The sequence below is a fragment of the Mirounga leonina genome, unplaced genomic scaffold (genome assembly GCF_011800145.1).
Source record: "Mirounga leonina isolate KUSES-001 unplaced genomic scaffold, KU_Mleo_1.0 Mir_150, whole genome shotgun sequence".
Taxonomy (NCBI): domain Eukaryota; kingdom Metazoa; phylum Chordata; class Mammalia; order Carnivora; family Phocidae; genus Mirounga; species Mirounga leonina.
In genome coordinates this window covers 10,419,367-10,438,722 of record NW_023270374.1, presented here as the reverse complement: position 1 = coordinate 10,438,722, position 19,356 = coordinate 10,419,367, and the positions used below count along the sequence as shown (strand labels likewise).

At 38.4% G+C, this 19,356-nt stretch overlaps 1 protein-coding gene across 1 annotated transcript in view; it reads left to right on the top strand.

Moving 5' to 3' along the window:
* Positions 1-19,356, top strand: part of MACROD2 (mono-ADP ribosylhydrolase 2) — a 1,406,961-nt gene that overhangs the window by 246,842 nt on the left and 1,140,763 nt on the right. The window lies entirely within an intron of this gene.

Below are 19,356 nucleotides of genomic sequence, written 5' to 3'. Positions count from 1 at the left end.
TGAGAAATCACATGTCCACCTGGAGACAAATTTTTTGCAGAAATTTTATTTCATTGCTTAGCATTTATAATGCCCTAGGTTAGGAAGCCACCATGTCCTTACATGGGCTAAGTTTAATTCTTTTTTTTTTTTTTAAGATTTTATTTATTTGACAGAGAGAGACCGCAAGAGCAGGAACACAAGCAGGGGGAGTGGGAGAGGGAGAAGCAGGCTTCTTGGGGAGCAGGGAGCCCAATGTGGGGCTCGATCCCAGGACCCTGGGATCACGACCTGAACCAAAGGCAGACACTTAACTACTGAGCCACCCAGGTGTCTCAGGCCAAGTTTAATTCTATTCTGTTCAATTCAACAAACTTACCCCTAAGTATTCTGGGCGAGGCCTTGCTTTGGCTCAAGGTCTACAACATAGTTAAAAAAGGTCCCAGCTTTCAAGAAACACAGTCTCTTTGGGGAAGCAAGAAACTTAAATAGCATTTCATTATAATCTGATGAATGTTGGTACAGCAGAGGAGTGGTTGATGGGTTATGAGAGTACGGATGACAGGCAGCTAATCCAACTTGGGGCATCTCAGAGGCTTCTGGAGAAGGTGACAGTTGGATTAAGTCTTGGAAGATGGGTATGAATTATCTAGGCAGCTGTGAAAAAACTTAAAGACTTCCAAGTATGAACCAGCAAGTGTGATTTTAACCATATGAGGATAAGACTAATGTGAGAGTACTGTGGATGGTGAAATGTGGCTGGAAAGGGAGCAAGGGCCTAGTCATGGAAGGACATGTCATGTCGGGATTCCTGGGTTTTATTCTATGGATAATGGGGAGTTACCATAGTGTTTTAAGAAGGAAGGACCTGACTTTTTAGTCTTTTACAGAGATTATTCTGACTAAGGGTTTTATGTGTGTATGTGTGTGTATGTGTGTGTATGTGTGTGTGTAGGTTGGGCAGAGAGACCAGTTTGGGATATAAAGCAACAGTTCTGGGTAAGAAATTATGGCCTGAATTTGGCCAGAGGAAATGGGGTTGGAGAGGGGGGGTAAAACTGGCTTTTGTTAGTGAACAAATTCTGGGGTGGAGAAGAACTGGGTGCTTAGGTGCCTTTCACGTTCTGGCCTAGTTGAATGGAAGTGCTTTTCTGGCTCAGTGAGAACCATCTGCCTGTCTAAATTGTGATTTTTCATAGACATTTTAAAAATAGGGTGGAGTTTGGAGACCAAAGACAGAGCTGTATAGAGAGTCAGAGCAAGGAGGTGGGGGACCATGAAGGAAAGCAATAAAGAGAAATGGAGAGGCAAGTAATTATATGCTGTTGTGACCCGTGTCTTAGGTCATTTTTTGGTTTCAGTTTTCCAGCAATACTTCTTTCCTTTTCTTTTTTTTTTTCTTTTCTTTTCTTCTCTTTTTTCTTCTCTTTTCTTCTCTTTCCTTTCCTTTTCCTTTTCCTTCCCTTTCCCTCTTCCTTCCTTCCTCTCCTTCTTCTCCTTCTAATCACTAAATGCCTTCAGAAATGAGCATGGTCTATTCATGGAATTTCCGTGACTTGCATGAGGAGAGCATCTGAGAAGTGGGTTTTTGGAAGCACTATGGTGATGGCCAAGTATGTGCTTTAACATCTTATTAGACATCTCTAAGGAGCAAGGTAGACAAATGATCGTGTGTGTGTGTGTGTGTGTGTGTGTGGTAGAAGTGTGAGAAATGACAAGGATTTAATAAGTAATGAGAAGAATGTAGAAGGAACCATTAAGCATAACTACAACTTACTTAGCCCTCAGAGTGTATTTCAGTTGTGTTTCTTGTGCCAGGTGAGCAGTTTGTTCATTTGGTTGGAATTCTGTAGTAAATGAGGTCAGAATTAGGGGCTTAATACTTCTTCAGGGCATTTGGTTTTAATCTACTCCATGACCCCAGAAGGACATTTTAACCCTCATCATCACCCTGACTTTTGTCTTTGAGTGCAGAGAGGCACCAATGAGAGAATGTAGATGGCTTTTCAGGAAATCTGTCTTCACTAGGAGAAAGCTGTGGTCTGATAAGTAGGATTACCATTTACATAAAAAGAACAGCCTATTCCATAATTAGAAAAATAAGAAATTGCTGTGAGAAAGGCAATAATGGGTTGCTACTGAATACCAATTCTTGAATTTGGTTTATAAAAAAAAAAAAATGGGGATCTGGGAGCCTTGTTAATTATATAGCCTGTGATAATAGTTAATATCATTGCATTGTTGCCCTTAATCTATGACTTACTGAATATTGGTAGACCTGGATTTAACAATGGAATGTCTTACTATGTGTGGCTGGATTGACTACCTACGTTTATTTTAAAACATCTTAAGTTTAATTATTAAGCCACAATTTGGGCTGATACTCTCTCTTGATACAATGGAGATGAAATAGATTATATTTTCTACTACAAAGGTTATTTTAAAAACTTAAGTTTGTTACTCAACAGGAAACATCTGTATCTAATGCAGGGATAAATCCAGGATTTGTGGGGACTGAAACTTACACAACATCAGGGGTAAGGCCTCTTTGAGAGAAAGAAAACTTACAAATATAAAAATCAGTATGAAATTGGTATTTAAATTCATTCTAAGTTGATGGAATTTAAAAAAATATTAATAGTTGAGAAAAGCTCGCCTCCATTTTAACTCTTCACTGATAATATCATGCACATTGTTAGAACTGTGGTCAAACTTGGGAAAACTTCTTCAGGCCTCTTTTATAGATAGCTGCAAGATTTTATGGCATATCTAATTGTCTTGTGCAGGGACTAATCTTAAACACCTTTGAAACTGACTATCCTTATTATCTACCTTCTTACCATTACTGTTTCTCATTTTTGCTAATTAAAAAAAATATATGTATATATATGATCATGTGAAGACATTGCTAAGACCCCATCCAAGGCCTTAATGGGGGCTGTGCAAATGAGGCTCTTGAAGCTTAAGCTCCATTGTTTCATGGTAAATTCATCTTGGATCAAATAACATCATAATTTTCACTGAATCTTTCCAAACAGCATTATATTCAATTGTCCAATGGAACACTATAACCCTTCGTACTTGATACAATGAGTCAGCTGACGAAGAATTCAGATTTTTATTGATCTTAATGAGATTTCTAAGTAAGGTCCTATAACTCTTTCTCTCTTGATTTGAGTGGCATACAGTGGCTTATTGTAAGACTATTATGTTAATATCTTTGTATCTATTACAAGCTTTAATTTATCCTTGTTAGTTTGAAAGGAGACTAAATTCCTATGTAAGAACATGAAAACATTTTTTAAGATGTTATCTTTTATGGTATGTCCTTTCTAGTCGCTGACTAGATTAGCTGTGGTCATCTAAAATATTAAGTAATCTTGACAGAGCCTATATAAATAAAAAATATAGTGTGTCCAAGTAAGAGCCTTGTACAGTGCATCTTTAACATTTTAAAATGTTATTTCTAAGCCTTAAAATGAAATTTGTTATTTAAGAAAGATTTCATAATAGGTATAAAGATCTCATTGTACCTTATATGGTTTTGTGTTAAATTTACCAAGATCCGTTTTATTGCATTAAACATACTTAGTTTCATTAGAGGTGCTTAGGCTTCCCTCTTTCTCAATGCCCCTTACCCGCTCTATATACACAAATCCAGCAACCTAATCAAGTTGCCTTTGATCAAATTTAATTTGGATTTTTCCCTAGTAAGGCTGTCTGGTGGCAGTTAAATAGAATTTAATTAAAATAAATATGCACAAGATTCAACAGAGCTTAATTATCTGATTTGATGTGGTAAGATTTGGCAGAAAGTCTAGACGTTGTAAGATATACCTATACTTGACTTGGATAAAGGTATAGTAAAACAGAGGCCAGCATTCAGAAAAAGAGGGAGGAGGAGGGAAACACAGTTGTAAAAGCTGTCTATACTATTAGGTAGAATTCTCAATAAACAAAACATTTCCTGTTGAATTTGAACCTACAGTAAAAATTGGGTTGTTTTATATCTTTCTATTTTATTAAGATCATAAAATGAAAGTGCGAAAAACTAGGCACTCCACTTGTTAAATAGCAATTTAGATTGACAAGCTATTTTCCCAAATTTGATTTCTGGCTCCATTAAACCAGTGCTTCTCAACCTTTAATGTGGACATGAATAACCCAGTGATTTTGTGAAAATACGGGTTTTGATTCAGTAGGTCTGGGGCAAAGCCTGAGATTCTGCATCTAAAAAGCTTCTAGTGATGTCCAGGCTGTTGTCTGAGGAACTCGCTTGAAGTACAAGGTCCCAGACAGTAAAATAAAGACAACTGACTTGGGACAGTTGCCACCACCATCCCCACCATAACTGTACTGATAATGATATGTAAATAACATCATCTCTTAACTGTGGTGTGTTTTTATATCATTTCCTTTATCTCAGCTTAGTTTTCCCTGTAAAGCCAGTTAATAAAATATTTATTTCAGAGTCTTACCCTCTGGTCTGGCATGAACAAAATGTAGACAGATTTCTCCTGCAGGGTATGTTCTCCAGATCTCATCACTTCTCTTAAGGTTCATTCAGGTGAGCATCTATGCTCGTTCTGACATTTTTCTCACGAGTAATAGGTCAGTGTCTTTATTCTGCAAGGCTGATTACCTCACTGTCCTCCACAGAGGCTAGTTTCATTTCTGATTCCAAATTCTGCACATTCAGCCTCTTGACTAAAATGCACATATTTATATCTCCTGTCCCTCATGAAGCCTCCCAGAAAGCTCCTTCCGGCACTCACAGGCTCATCTAACAGAGCTGAGCAGGGTGAAGCTCCATAGTTGCCTGTTGGAATTGGATTGATATATACAGGGATATGATCTTCATTTTAAAGCAACTCAACACTGGTGCCCATCAACTCCTAAAGCATGTTTTTGTTTGTTTGTTTGTTTGTTTTTGGCAATGTATTAGTACATTTCTATAATGGAATATGTACTGAGGTGTGGCAGTGGAAGACTGCCTTAGCACACATGCTCAGATGTAATACCAGAAGTTACAAATAGTCCTCATTTAGAAAACTCTGAATTAAAAGCCAAAGTTAATAGGTAATTAATGTATAAAGTGAAAATTTTGATTTAGAAAGAAGGAAGCGGTTAGACAATTAAATACTAATTTCAAGGAATTTTCACATAAGGTCAATAAAATTTAAATATTAATAAGTAACAATCAGTACTTCTGTGCAGTTATTTAGTCAATAGGGAAATGTTTTATATAATAGCCTCACTTGGTGGGCGTTTGTTAGAAAGATATTTGTTAGAAATGATACATTTTTATTACTTTTACGTGTTACTTAGGGATTTGGCACCTGCAACAAGGTAATAAGTGTGCCCAAAGGGTACAGCTGGGAAACGTGGTTAACCTAGAGCAGGGATCTGAGTGAAGTTCTGACCAAGGGTGGGACAAGATGACTGTGACCTACTGGGCCTTGGCCAGCAGAATTTCTTGGGAAATTCAGAATTTTCCCTGACTATCACCCAAGGAGGACCTTGAGATAATGCAAAAATTTCAGTACTCTGTGGTAGTAAAAAAAAAAAAAAAAAAAAAGGGAAGAAAAATGTAATCTGGATCCAAATTATGGGATATTCATCTAAGTGAATATTGCGGAAGATAAATGCAGTAAATACTTGAATTAATTTAATCTTTTAGGGCAACTATTAACCCATTGGAGTGGCAATTTTCTGAGAGATTCTTCTTTTCTAAATCTTGGGTAGTTTTATTTCTGATGTTGATTAGTATTTTTTTCATGGCCTACAATTTTTCTTTCATTTATAATTCATTTGGAAAATGCCAGTGTCTTCTATTTTTCCAATTCATCATCTCAACTTACTTATTTGTTAGCTCTCTAAATATTATCTATTGCACTGATCTACATTACATCTTGAGGACAGGCTGAGGTTTACAATAAAAGTCATTCTCAGTTTTCTAAAGTACTAAATAGGAAAAAAAAAAAATTGGTAGAATGTTAAATTAAGAAAGGAGTCTTTAGAGGTGACTCTCCAGCATCCTCATTTTATAGATAAGGAGATACGGCTTGTCCAATGTCAGCCAGCAGGCCAGAGACAAACCCAGAGCAATAGTTCTACAGACCATATACTAAAATGTATGTTGCATAAATGCACAATAAGTGTGTATATATATATATATATATATATATATATATAATATATAAATTTCAGATTGTTGAAGAGTAAAAATTAAAGCTATATAAGGTTCCTGAAAGCATGGCAGTAGGAAGAACATGTGATAGAACCCTAAAAAAATCTAATATATTGGCTGATTGCCTCCTAAATTGTACAGATTACTGGTCCATTTCTGAACATGCCCTCAGATAAATTGAAAAGGACATCTCTTCAATCCTTGTCAAATGCAGGACCTGGTGTCATAAGTGCTTTTAACTTCTAGGAGGAAATTCATGCAAGAGACTACATCAGGGCTTTTTTTTTTTTTTTTTTTTTTTTAATAAGCCACATAGTCCCTGGAATAATTCTATCCTTAACTTCACTCCTCATCTCTTTTTTTTTTTTTTTTTTTTTTGTGGAGCAAGGTGGGAGGATTAGCAAAAAGCATGGTGAGAGAGAACTTTTTCTGGGCCTGAGTGCAGAAAGCAGTGCAGCACTCCATCCGTGTTTCCCTGTTGGAATCCTGCTCTTTGTGATCTGGGACCGCTCTGTGGCTCTGCCTAATTGCAACTTGTGCTTCTGCCCTCCAGTTCTCACTGGCCCCTTTGATGCTTTTCAGCAAGTCTTCTCAAAGCAGCAAGACACAATGGGAAGGTAAACCATCATTTCACATGAAAAGAGGGCAGCGGAATGCAGGTGGGGGTCCCTGCTGAGATGCTCTCTTCCAGGGCTGTGACTACACAGCCTAAACCGCTGTTGTGACTAGTGCCAGTGATGAATTTACAGCCCCTGGTTAACTTGCAAGCCACAACATCCACTCCACCACCCTCCACAGTGAATGTATCTTGGCTCTTTTTTTTTTTTTTTTTTTTTAATCTTTCCTCGGGCTTCTCTTTTGGATATCTGAAGGCTGGATTAGATGGTCTCCATCTCTAACTATGGCCCCAATCTAGATATATTGTTCTGTTTTGTTTTGAGTTTATTTGCTTATCTCATGCTTATCAGTTCACCAAGTCACTCTTTCCATTCTCTTAGGCGACAAAGGACAAAAGAGCTTAACAAAGGGTGGAGGGAGGAAGTATAATTTACCCACATGGTTTAAAGAAAGAGAATTTGTCTAGAAGGGTAAAGACCTGTAGGCAGGGTTGAGGAAAAGGACGCCAGAAGGGGAGTCACTCAGAGCCTAACAGCTGGTGGAGGCTGTAGCCCCCTATCTGGGCCTAACCAGGAGGGAGAAGGCAGTGTTACTAGAATCCAATGAGAGCTAGAGCCCTGGGAGACAGGACACCTAGCAGAGCTTTGTCCCAGAACATCAACTCCTGTCTACCCATTGGAATTACTAGGGGAAATTGAAACGCTCCTGGAGATTCTGATTGAATCTTCAGTGTGGGCCTCAGGATTTTTAAAAGCCGCCCAAGTAATTGTAAGGAACAGTCAAGTTAGAGAAACACAGTCATAGAAGGACACAGAGACTGATCAAGTTAGAATACAAACTACCCACGGGTTCTTTACCAATTTCTTTCACCATAAGCTTCACATTGCTTCAGACGTTCTTAGGAAGGAAAGCAGGATCCCTGAAGGGAGGCAGCATTTCGTAAGTGGCGCCTGGGGTTTTGCCAGTGCACGTATCTGTGGGCACATTTCACACTGTTGGAGGCCCTGGCTTTTCCCATTTCCTCCCAGTCATGCTAACGAAGGCTATATAATGTCTCTATAAAGTTCCAGGGAGTGCAGAAGGCTAAGGATGAGCAATAACGAAAAGATCCTTGCAGGTGTTATGAACATGACTATTTTATACCAAATGCATCTCCTGAAAATTTTAACATAGGCATTGCAGATACAATATGACCAATTATAACAATGTAAAAAGCATATTGGACAGGAGGTGAGAGGCTAGGGGTGGGAGTAGAGATTCCTGGGAAAAATGTCAAATAGGTAAATTAAGTTTCCAGATTGAGAAGAAGAAAAAACACATCTATCTTAATATTATAACATTAATAACATTTATGTAGCATATAACATTTGCCAGACACTATTGCTAAAAGCTGTGTATCCATTTTATCCTCACAACAACCTTATTATTATTATTATTTTAGAGAGAGAGTGTGCACATGCACTTGCAAGCGGGGGCTGGCGGGGAACAGAGGGAGAGGAGAGAGAGGATCCCAAGCAGGATCTATGCTCAGTGCAGAACCCAATGTGGGGCTCCATGTTCTGATCGTGACCTCAGCTGAAATCAAGAGTCAGATGCCTAATGGACTGAGCCGCCCGGGCACCCCACAACAACCCTATTAAATAGGAACTATTGTTAGCTCCGAGAATTGAAGAAACTTGCCTAAGTTTGCATAGCTAAAAGTGGCAGAGCCACGATTGAGACCCTGGTTAACCCGCCTTCAAACCCCAAGCTCATCTTTCCACTGGCAAACTCGCCTGGGGCATTGATTTAAAGTGCAATTTGCCATATTCTCTCAGGAATCTATATTTTTAAAGTCCCTAGGTGACTTTTATGGTCAGGAGAATTTGGTCCATACCACATTATCTACATTATGCTATTCTGTTTTCTGAGTATACGTGATATATTTCTTTCTTTTTGGCTCCCATTTTCTAAAATATGGTTGAGAACACTCTCTTCCAGGTGTTCTGCAAAAACAAACAAAAAAGTGCATTGTTAAATATGTCTTATGAATACTAAATACCATGACCTTTTCTTGGTGATTAAGAGGTGATTATCCATTTATCAAATGCTACAGCAAAGATAATTTTTGTCCAGAAAATCCTTTTCCCAAATAACAGACACACGTGTATCCCTTAGTGCATCCTTTGGGGCAGATGGTCTTGGATAAATGTAGTCACAGCCCTATAATAGTGTTATATGGATTTATAAAATAGTTATTTATTTTTATACCATAAAACTTTAATTTTAAGATTTTAATGTTTTTAACTCATTTTGAACATATAGGGAATTCTATCTCCTAATGCTAGACTAATTCACTATTAAGTTTTGCTTTCTGTAACAAGATGTTAGAAAGTTTTAGATAACTAATATTTTGTGAGCAGACTTCTCTTCCCTACAGAGAAACAGTGGGTGTGGAACCCAGGGACCTTGTCTTTAGAATAAAAAGGCCTAGCTAAACACTGGAGAATGTGCCAGGACCTTGAGAATGTGTCAGTTGGAGCAATTTCAATGCTACTAAAGCTACCTGAGAAAACAATGGCTTTAAAAGTTACCCTCTTCTGCTAATGCATATTCGGACATAAAAATCCCAAATTGCTTTTCAAAAATAATATGTGAAGAAGGTTTTCTCACCCTGTGCTCCAAGAGTCAACTGAAGTCTTGCAATTTTCCTATGAGAATGTTAAATCAAAAGGAATTTATGGTACATCGGAGTTAACTGATGCTTTGGGTTGATGTTGAATTTCATGGTGATTCCAGAGTCAACAGAATGTGAGAGCTTCTGACCTTGACAAATACCTCAGTATAGATCTAGGCACCTGTGGTGGTTCTGGACCTGTTGGACTGGCATCGCTCTTGTTCTTCCCGGGCTGTGCCCCGTGTCACAGGGGAGCAGCCCTTGCAGAATGCCTTTCCCATCCTCCCATGTCTTCCTGCCACCTGGGTTTGGATGATGGAAGGCGCTGCCAAGAGATTAAAGAAAGGAGGAAGGAGAAGCCAGAGGATTTCCTTTTTCTTCCCTCTCTGCTTTGGCAGCATCTCTGTAATATTATCTCCTGCCAGAGAAGCTTGCCGAGGGCACAACTGTTTCCACGTAACTTTGGTCATTGGGCCGTGGTGACACTACCTTTTCTCTGTGGCCTTTTGTTGTTTTTTAGCCTTTGGTAATTCCTAGGTTGCCTCACTGTTTTCTTACTTGGCTTTTTGACTTTCCTAACACCTGTGAAACCAATTCTGTGAGTTAAATTCCCATCACTTATGTTACTCATTGGCTTGTGTGCTCCTGGTTGGACCTTAACTGATAAAAGTTGCCATTTAAATACCAAAAGTTTGCTGGGGTTAGTTCTATGGAAAAATAGTCACAACTCCCTCTACAAGTTCCTAGCTTTGCAGAATGTATTGTTTCCACAAATAACTTGTTTCAAATCTTATCTTTTAATATAATTTATTATTTTATAATTTAATTACTACTACTAAAGCTAATAAATGCATCTTCAAATATATTATATATCAAATTTGGCCAAATTGGAAGTGATTAATAACATTACCATGTGTTCTCAGCTCAACTTTTCCTTTTTTAATGGTCACCTGAAATAAAGCTTCTTTTGCCAACTCTATTTAATTAAAGATTGTCTGGTGATGATAAAGCAAGCTCAGTTCCAGCCTCGATTTATATGGCATTGCTTTTTCTTAAAACTCTAAGTGATTTGTAGCAGGTTCTCAAAAAGATGTGCTTGCAACTTTCATTTTCTAAGGATCTGGAAAGCAGCTACAATTTTTTTTTTTTTTTAAGTTTGACCCTTCATGGGGTATGTATGGAGGTCAGCTTCCAAAAATAACTCCACAATGTCTGCTTCTCCTTTGATGCAATTTGATTAATCAGTGTGTAGAATTCCTGGCAAATAATAGGCACAAAATTAAATATATTGTGAGAATGACTGACTGACTAAATGAACACAAGCACTTATCAAACTAGTTCTTTCTCATAGCAATACATGCTATTAGCTATTAGCTATTTGTAAATGGACTCACAATTAACCAGGAAAAGCTTAAGTTATCCTTCCACAAGGTGAATTTAACTGGATGGGTCTTGGTTTATAATATAAGCAACCAACTGCATACCATAGATCCGAGCAGAATTCAGGCATTGACAGTAAAGATTAATGAACCGCCTTTTCTTAATTGATAGCATCCAAAGTGCACTCCCCTCAGCCTTTTGTCTGTCACTTGGCAGAGGATCTAGCAGGTAGGTACACTCCATTGCTTGCTGAAATTAAAAAACAGGTAATTTAATCCTCTCAATGCTATAGTTGATGATTTTTTTAAAGTTGCAGTTGAAACAACAACAATTTCTGGGTGAGTAGGTCTTCTTGGTGATTCATAATTTAGTAGACGACATGCTCAAATTTATTAAATTGACCTGAGCATAAAATAATCCAGGAGAGCAACAATTAATCTGTAATTCTGCGGATGTATTCTTTCAAGAACAATACAGTCCCCATTATTATTGTATATTTGACTATTTTTTTCTGGTTGTAGGTAAAGAGTGAGCTTTTCAGCATTTGTGAGATACACTTGCATGGATTATGAGTCTAGTTTGTGAATGTGGGTGGGAAAGTGCCTGAATGTTTATCCAGAGAGTAAGCAATTTTTCGCAAAGAATGTATGTTGGATAAATATGAATTTGCTTTAGGTTAAGGTGTTAATGCAACCTTGTCAAGAAGAACAAATCTGAAAAGTAGTTAAATCAAAGATATTTGATTTTAAGGAATAAATGTACCATCTCTCAAACTATATTATCTTTGTCTAAGAATATTTTTTCTCATGTCTGTAATTTTAGAGCACTGTGATAGGGAAGCTGTCGATGTATGTAACTGAGGGCACTCTGACTTTTGTTATTGTGTGCACTTTTCAAATGTGGTGTTTAGGTGGCCCTGCTTGATGCTTTTCTAAGAAGCTCCATTATGCTCATAAATAAATCCTGAGTTCCTAGAGAAACCTGGTGAATTGAGGCCCAGTTTTGATAGCTGCCTTATAAATGACATGATTATTATTTTCTTGGGAAGGCCAGACCTTTTTATTTGGGTCTGTTATATAAAGGATATACTCACTGTAGATTTTAAGTCTTAATGCTGGAAAGGTAGATTGGCTTATAAACTGATAATTTTGTTTCTGGCTAAGGAACTGGAAACATGCCAGGTGACATTCTCTTTGAAGTGTAAATGATGCTTCCATTGAACCTGTTTTTTTTTTTTTTTTTCCTAGTATGTTTGGAAAGTGAGTTTTATGTCTATGGAAGAACCTGGTTTCTAATAAGTGGGATTCTTAGCCACAAAAAAGTTGCTATAGGTGGTAGGATTCCTATGTCTACTTGGATCTCTATTCAGTAGGTTACCTCACAGCTTAACCCTGAACCAGCCTTCTATCTACATCATTCATGTCGATTTTCTTTATGTGTTTATTTCCCATTACTTCCAAAGGTAATTCCATTTGTAGGAAATATTGGTATACTATGTTGTCTCCAAGTCCTCTTGGATTTTGAGATGACCGTTGTCCTTCCCAGCATAATAAAATGACTTGTCTCCACTCAATACACTTCGAGAGGTCCAGTGTTGGACTTAACATTTCCAGGTGTCCAAAAAGCCAGATGTTGTGGTTGCACATCTCACTCCAAATCCCTACTCATGGGCTCACCCTTCATGGCTACTGCCATTTTCTGTCTTGTCTTGCCCCATCAACTTTTTAAGACACCAATAAGGTCACTGACAATTGATTTTTCCTTAAAGTTAGGCAAAAGAAAGAAAGGTGGTGGCAATTGAGAGAAAGAGAGGAGGATTTCGTTGTTGCCATCTAAACACAGAACAAGAAACATATTAAATTTTAATGTAAATAGCATTATTCCTAGAAGTGCACTGGCCATTCTCTGCCACAAGGACACTCTCACTGACATTAGCTTTTTTAAGGCCCCAAAACTCTGCCATGTTGAACAGTTCCCCCTCTCTCTCATATCTCCTATTCCAGAGTTCCAATTCCCTACAATTAACTACTACAATAGCAAAATCTGCATTATTTTACTATGCCGAAAACTTGAACTCTCAAACCCTATTCCAGCCTAGAGTCTGGGGCTCGAGTTTACATATCCAAGGAGGATCATTAAGGTGACTTCACTTCCACACATGAAAAGAACCATCAGGAAATTTGAAATTACTGTGTTTTCTTTTCAACGTATCATGGATCCCATTCTCACAATTCCTCTTGTACTAGGCAATAGAACCATAGTAACCATACCCACCCTAGTTAGAGGTAGTGTGTTGTTGGTGTTGGGATGTCAAGGTTAGATGCAAGGCTGTACTTTATGTGTTGCTAAAATGTGAGGGAAATGCTTTTTCTTCGTTTGTAATGTTTCTTTCCATATGAGGGAGAGCTTAATTGTATTACACTCTTGGCTTTTCTCTGTTCCCTCACCCATCATTATTGGTGAGTGGGATTAGGAGAAACTGAGTGTGTTTTTTAGTCCAGTTCCTTCCTTGGGAATTAGACAGCCCCAGAGAGCATGTACTCTGGGCAGCCTCTATGTGCTACAACAAGTCTTACAGGAGTGGGCCCCTGGGTGGGGGTTGTAAAGGTTGCACTTTCTTAGCTGTAGAAGCAAAAGAAATTAGGGCATCTGGATTTCTTTCTTTTCACATGTCCCTCTGATTCTTGGGCAAATACTATCATTGATAAGAAACACAAACACAAACAAAAAAACCCAGCTTTGTAATTTGTAGCACTCAGGGCAAAATGCACATGTGGGCCTCTTGTTCAAGAATTACCAAGAGCTCCAAGAAGGCTACAGCTGAGCATTAAACCATGTGCGGGCCCTTCTATGGATGGAGTCCTGTGCAACTACACAGATGTCACACCCTGGAAGTCTCTCCTATATTGATGGCTGATGTGGACAGAAAGATTTTAATAGCAAAGGATTTTTGTATCCTGATATTCATTTTCTTCCAGATTTGGAAGAGATACATGCTAGGGCAGGCAAAATAATTTGAATGACAATAACCGATGATCAGTTGCCTTGAGAAGAAGAGATTGTATTGTATCTCTTAGAGTCTCACTAAAGAAACAGAAACTCCTCTAGGTATTGTAGCTGGATATCATACTTCAAATTAGGTGTTTCTAAAACTGCTTGGAAGGGTTGGAAGATCAAAGCTCAGGGAAAGGTACATTAGCTTTCAGAGACTCCAGAAGGGTATAGGAATCCTACAAAATCAGTTAGTGATGGCCAAGCTACCTTCAGCACTATGGTGGGTGATTTTCACCAAAGCCATGCCAGATTATTGCTGCAGAGGAACAATAAGCTACCATTAAGCTTCTTCTTCCTTCAGTACCTTGCATAAGTCTTCTTGCTGATGAAATTGAAAATGGTAAAAAGGCATTCAGTGGTGTCTGCCATTGTATAGACAGCAAACTCTTTCTCAATAAGAGAGCATTTGAAGAAATTGGATTCTGAATTGGTGGTGAAGTAGTACTGGATATTTATTATATACATATCTAAAAGTAGAGAGCAGCCATTATTAAAGTAAATACTAGATGCTATAATAGATAAACACTAAAATCTCAAGAACTTAGTACAATAGAATTTTATGTCTTGTTTACATCAAACTAAGTAGTAGTTAGGGAGAGGCTAATAACTTCATCATAAAGCCATTAAAGAACCAAGACTGATGGAGGCTCTGCTATCTTCAACACAAGGTTTCCGTAGTTGTGGACATTCATGTCTATCTCACAGAAAGGAGGAGAGAAAGAATGGAGGACTGCATGGTAGGTTTTTATGGGCCAGGCCTGAGAATGGCACTTAGCCCTTCCATTGGCCAGATCTTCGCCACATGACCACTCCTAACTACAGAGGATGCTGGCAAAACTAGTTTTGTGCTCAGGAAGAAAAAGAAATGAGTAAAGCAAATAGATAATTCCTTTCACGTGATGTCTAATAGGGACCCAGATGACCTTTCTACCACTTCAGGAACCAGAAAATTATTCACAAGGAGAAAATGACTAATGGTATATGTAATGTGGGGCATATTATTAAACCTCTTTGTTTCTCAGTTTCTACATCTGTAAGATGGGGTAATCAGTGCATCTCATAGGATTATTGTGAAGATTTCATGAGATACTACACATAAAATGGTTTAATAATAGTACCTGGAAATTAGCAAACACTCCATGAATATTAACTATTGTTATTATTAGCACTATGATTTTAAGGAAGAGTAGTATATTTGGAAACAAATTAATATGTAAAATGTGCTCAGCACATGCATGGCACATAGTAAAACCTCAGTAAATATTGTTTTAGCTTACTGAGTCATCTTGGTATCATACTTAAATTTGTTTTTTTTAAAGATTTTATTTATTTATTTATTTGTTGGAGAGAGAGAGAGAGAGCACAAGCAGGAGGACTGGCAGGTAGAGGGAGAAGCAGACTCCCTGTTGAGCAAGGAGCCCAATGTGGGACTCAATCCCAGGACCCTGGGATCATGACCTGAGGTGAAGGCAGACGCTTAACCAACTGAGTGACCGAGGTGTCCCTATACTTAAATTTATTATGACTTTCCACTCATAAGAAACTCTTAGATTTCTTTGATGTTCTCCAGATTTCTTTTTGGATATTATCTGTCTGTAACTATAGTTACCTGGGTCAGTCACTAGATTCACTTTTGCTAGATCTAGTCTGATCTTTGGTGACCTGTATAGGCCTTTATAAATTGCTTCTTATTTGTTTATTGAGAATTAAAAATAAAATGGAATGCTTCAGATTAAAATGATGGGATTTGAAATGGAAAATGCCATAAATGAATAAGTATGTAAATAAACTGATAGTGTCCTATTAATTTATTCAGGAGAGCATAGTAAGCATTGATTGATATTGATGATTTAATTGATAAGAACTATTTTAAATATGTGTGCAATTGAGTCAGCCATAACTTGTTTAGAAACTTCTGGATTTCAATGCAGTATGTTAAAGGTAAAGATAATACTAGGCCAGATGGCAATACTGCATTGAGTTTAACCCATCTGTCACTGATTAGGAAGATACATCTATATACATCTTCACAAACATACCTATGATTGTAATTTTGCAAAGGCCATTCAGAAAACAGAATCACTGTGCGAAGTAAAATAAGAGAGAATAGTTTAAGCATATCATTTTCAGCTTACCTCACAGCTAAATGTGTGTAAGGACTAGCCGGGTTTGATATTTGGCATTCCTTGGTTTGAAGAGAGGGGGAAAGAGTACATCCATGAACCCACAGAGCCTGCCTACCTTTATTAAAACAATCAAAACACTTAAAATTGTCAAAAGGACATTTTCAATTCTGCCTCATAATTTGTTTAACAAATGCTTTTATTTTTGAAACAGTTGTTTGACCAAAGTAAAAATGCTGTTTATCCTTGTTATTAACCAGCAGAATTTTAATATGGCTTTCAAGACCTGCCATAGGTTAAATTCAACCTACCCTTTAAGGGGAACCAGGTAAGTGTCTGACTCTTGATTTGGGCTCAGGTCATGATCTCAGGGTTGTGAGATTGAGCCCTGCATCGGTCTCCATACTGGGCATGGAGTCTATTTAAGATTCTCTCTCTCCTTCTCCCTCTGCCCCCTCTAATATATATATATATATATATATAATTCAACCTACCATTCCAGGCTCAAATACTACTCTTGCATTTCAAAAGCCTGCCTGGACTGGGCAGCTTTGGTTACATAAGTAGTCCATGCTTCAGCACCTCCACTCTGCTCTAATACCTGTCCTCCTACTTGGAGTACTTACCCTTTCTGTCCACCATACCCCTTGCCTTCATTCCCTCAGATACACTTCCTACATACTTCAACCGGATGTTATCTCTTCTCTGATTCTCACATGACACTATTTTATTCTTCTGTGGATTTCATCTTACTCATACTTATGTTCCTGTTGTACTGACAGGTGGACTCTGAGCTCCATATATTCTTATCTTTATCCACATGCACTGTATACTATAAAACCTTGCACAAATACCCAGCAAGTAGGTATTAGGTATATTAATAAAAGCATGAATGATATCATTCTCTGCATTCACCGATAAGACATTATGATTAATGTTTAAGTGGACAGAATAAGGATGAGTTGCTCATTAACTAAATTTAACATATATTACCTGTATATGTAATGATTATGACTTTTGGGCTAATATAAGGAAAAATATTCTCCCAAGACAGTATTAACTTGACCTGTCTTATAAAATGTTCTGTTGGTTCCCTCATATTGAAATTAACCAATTTTGAAATTCAGATATAACATGTACACAGATAAATTTGACATTTGATATGAATTTTTTTCCAGTTATATTATAGAAGAGAAAAATAATGACTCAGAGGAGAATGGGTTAGCTATAGGGGATGAAATACTGTAATAATGTAGCTAAACCTGACTGAGAAAAGATGAGAAATAAGCCTGCTTCGTTAGCCCTTTCATGGAGAAATGACTCAGCACTGTTAAAGAATATGATGAGGTTACATTATTCTTTCATCATGTTGGGTTAATTGTGGTGTATATAGAGTATAGTTGATTCAGGAGACAATTGGTTATTGTGCTTTTCTATTATTTTTTAAATTTTTTTAAGCAAGTTAGTACTTTACAAGAGCACAGAAGCCTGGTTCTTGCCATGAAATTTGATGATGAAAAACAAACTGTGATAATAATTTTAAATATACCTGGGTTTAAAAATAGACAGAAATTCTTGAAGTCATGTTTAAGTTCCTTCAAAGCCACACCTCCATTCATAACTAATTAAAAACAAAATTCTTTGTAGGAACTAAACTTGTGTAACCCCTGTCTCTCCCGGGCCTCCCGAAAGCAGAGCATACATTGTACTTTTGTGTGGGATGATCAATACACAAACTGTGTGCAAACGGGTAGAAAGTGGGCCAACGGATCTTTGCAGATTGGAGCATGCCCATTCCTATGTGAGACACAGGATCAGTTTAATTTCAATGTTGTGACAGGATCTGAGAAAGAAGCTTTATATCATGGAGAAGGGAGTCTCCTGTTGGCCTTATAAGAAGAGATGCGTTGTCTTCCCTTGACCCCGGGTTGGGTTGGAGGAATGTGGAGGCCTTGTTGATGGCTTCGTTGCCAACACAGCTCTGATCACCTGGTATGCTGTGGAATTATTTTTATTCACTGCTGCTTTTCGTGTGACAGTTCAGAGAACCATGTCTGTTTTCCCACTCTTTATACCCTCAGCTTCCGTGGACATAGGAGTGCAGCAGGGCTACAGCCAGAATCAGAGTAATCATTGAACACTGATTTGAATATAAAATCTACGACCATTTGAAAGGGAAAAACCTTCAAGGGCCCATGTTATAAATCCGTAGGGAATTTAAGAGAGATGAACTGTACCTAATTGCCTCTGACGTGACTAAAACACACAGACCTCTGTGAAGAGCATGAGGGCAGATCCCCCACATCCTCTGCTCAGCATGCTTCAAGGTTCAGAATAGTTCATGCATTTAGCTAATCTACAGCTATGTGGTCAAACCTCCCTCAGCTGCTTGCAGCCTCCCTCCAACAGCCTATGATGAGAAGCCGAAATACTTTAAGTCATATTCTCAGATATTTTTTTTTTAAGATTTTTCTTTAAAGAAAATAACTGATAGAACCAACCAACCAATGCCTTGGACTGCCATGCATTACTTGGGGTCTGAACTTGGCCTCAGAAAACACAGTTCCCACCATAGCAAGGGTCAGTTTGCTAGGCCCAAGTGGCCTCCTGTTGCTGGGAGCTACTGCCGCCCAGCGTGGGCAGCTGCAATCACAGGGCCCCTGTCCTGCCTGGGTGGTCCTGGAGGGTGGCAGAGCTGCGAGACAAGTCAGGGCCTGTGTCACAAACCTGTGCAAGGCCTGTGTGTGTGCTCTTTCCAGTAAATCCCCCAGTGAGGGCCTAGATGACCTGCCCTGGCCAGTGGAGGGGTGCAGCCCACATTGCTCCTAATAACCCTTTATCAGGGATGAGAGGATGTTGCAACGGAGAGGAAAATATTAGCCCAGGTGAGGGCCTCATCAATGGAATCTTCTCCCACTTCCCTTCTGCTTTAGGATTGTAGGTCCTTAGGCTTTAGAACCAGCCAGCTGCGGTACTTTATCAATTCCCTTTTTCATAGGCTTGACTGACTACCCTAGATATCAAGCACTGTGACTCTAACCTCTGAGTTCTAAGCTCTAAGCTCTACCAGCTGTTTTGGCTTCAACCCCAGGAACTCAGCTAGAACAAGCCTTGATCTCTAGGTCTAAGAAACGAAAAGAAGAACTGGTGGGTCTTCTCACTGACAAGGTACTTGCCTCAGTCTCCTCATTTATAAAATGAGACTCACTGTTCTTATCTCAGAGGTTTATTGCTGGGAATTGGATGAGGTAATCCATAAACTCTCTGGACCAGCACCCTATACACGTCCTCTTCAGGAAGAGTCAGGGGTAATTCTCACACTATTCAGTTTGGGAAACCAGGCAATGAGAAGATGG